General features: G+C 32.0%; 2 non-coding genes across 2 annotated transcripts; both read right to left on the bottom strand.

Annotated features, from left to right (window-relative positions):
- Nucleotides 1–1,137: 1,137 nt before the first annotated feature.
- Nucleotides 1,138–1,209, bottom strand: Trnae-cuc. The gene has a single exon. It is a non-coding gene; the product is annotated as a tRNA-Glu (tRNA).
- Nucleotides 1,210–1,515: 306 nt separating this feature from the next.
- Nucleotides 1,516–1,587, bottom strand: Trnae-cuc. Its single transcript has one exon. It is a non-coding gene; the product is annotated as a tRNA-Glu (tRNA).
- Between the last annotated feature and the right edge of the window lie 187 nt (nt 1,588–1,774).

Genomic DNA, 1,774 nt, shown 5'->3' with positions numbered 1-1,774 from the left:
GTTCTAGTTCAGTTCTAGTTCAGTTCTAGTTCAGTTCTAGTTCAGTTCTAGTTCAGTTCTAGTTCAGTTCTAGTTCAGTTCTAGTTCAGTTCTAGTTCAGTTCTAGTTCAGTTCTAGTTCAGTTCTAGTTCAGTTCTAGTTCAGTTCTAGTTCAGTTCTAGTTCAGTTCTAGTTCAGTTCTAGTTCAGTTCTAGTTCAGTTCTAGTTCAGTTCTAGTTCAGTTCTAGTTCAGTTCTAGTTCAGTTCTAGTTCAGTTCTAGTTCAGTTCTAGTTCAGTTCTAGTTCAGTTCTAGTTCAGTTCTAGTTCAGTTCTAGTTCAGTTCTAGTTCAGTTCTAGTTCAGTTCTAGTTCAGTTCTAGTTCAGTTCTAGTTCAGTTCTAGTTCAGTTCTAGTTCAGTTCTAGTTCAGTTCTAGTTCAGTTCTAGTTCAGTTCTAGTTCTAGTTCAGTTCTAGTTCAGTTCAAGTTCAGTTCTAGTTCAGTTCTAGTTCAGTTCTAGTTCAGTTTCTAGTTCAGTTCTAGTTCAGTTCTAGTTCAGTTCTAGTTCAGTTCTAGTTCAGTTCTAGTTCAGTTAGTTCTAGTTTCAGTTCTAGTTCAGTTCTAGTTCAGTTCTAGTTCAGTTCTAGTTCAGTTCTAGTTCAGTTCTAGTTCAGTTCTAGTTCAGTTCTAGTTCAGTTCTAGTTCAGTTCTAGTTCAGTTCTAGTTCAGTTCTAGTTCAGTTCTAGTTCAGTTCTAGTTCAGTTCTAGTTCAGTTCTAGTTCAGTTCTAGTTCAGTTCTAGTTCAGTTCTAGTTCAGTTCTAGTTCAGTTCTAGTTCAGTTTTAGTTCAGTTTTAGTTCAGTTATAGCTCAGTTCTAGATCAGTTCAAGATCAGTTCTAGTTTAGCTCGAGTTCTGTTGAAGCTCTGTTCTAGTTCATTTCGAAATCAGTTAATTAATGTTGTAATTCCACTTTAATTTTTTGAACTTTTAATTCTTTGTTGATGTAGTTATAATAAGAATTACAAGAAGAATAATTTCCAGTAACTTACATCTTACATCCATTTCATACATTACCTAAAAGAGAAGAAATGTCGAAAATATTATGTATTTGAATATTGAAAAATATTTTTAAAAGTGTTAAATAAAAATATTAAAAAATTTCCCGTACCGGGAATCGAACCCGGGCCTTCCGGGTGAGAGCCGGATATCCTAACCACTAGACAATACGGGATAGTTATAAATGAAACAAAAAGTGCTACTTGAATAGGAACATAAAAAATACTTTTTTAATATTTAAGGAAAATCAAAGAAGAAAAACCCATAAACGTATTTCTCTTTATAAGATTGTAGGAAAATGTTGAGAATTTTCTGTGGGAAATGCTAACAGATAATTTAAAAGTTTCTAGTGGTGAAGGTGAAATAGTATATATTTTTATAAGAAGAAAATTAATTGTTTTTACATTTAACTGAATAAAAAGTCGAATATTTTTAATTGGAAAAAAATTAAACTTTTTAAAATTAAATAAAAAAAATATTTTTCCCGTACCGGGAATCGAACCCGGGCCTTCCGGGTGAGAGCCGGATATCCTAACCACTAGACAATACGGGATTGTTAGTACCCAGGAGCAAAATGTTTGTTAAGAACTACGTCTAAGACTAATATTCTAAGTAGAACAAAATAAATTTAAAACAAAATTATCACACCTAAACAAAAACCTTGACTCTTATGATTATTTTCTAATGATTTAATATTTTAATTTTTCTCATTACAGTGATACATTTGTCTGCTATACTAA

The sequence above is a fragment of the Lucilia sericata genome, unplaced genomic scaffold (genome assembly GCF_015586225.1).
Source record: "Lucilia sericata isolate MDLA Ls3-8-SP2 unplaced genomic scaffold, ASM1558622v1 Contig002801F_arrow, whole genome shotgun sequence".
Lineage (NCBI taxonomy): Eukaryota > Metazoa > Arthropoda > Insecta > Diptera > Calliphoridae > Lucilia > Lucilia sericata.
This window is presented reverse-complemented; position numbering and strand designations above follow the sequence as displayed.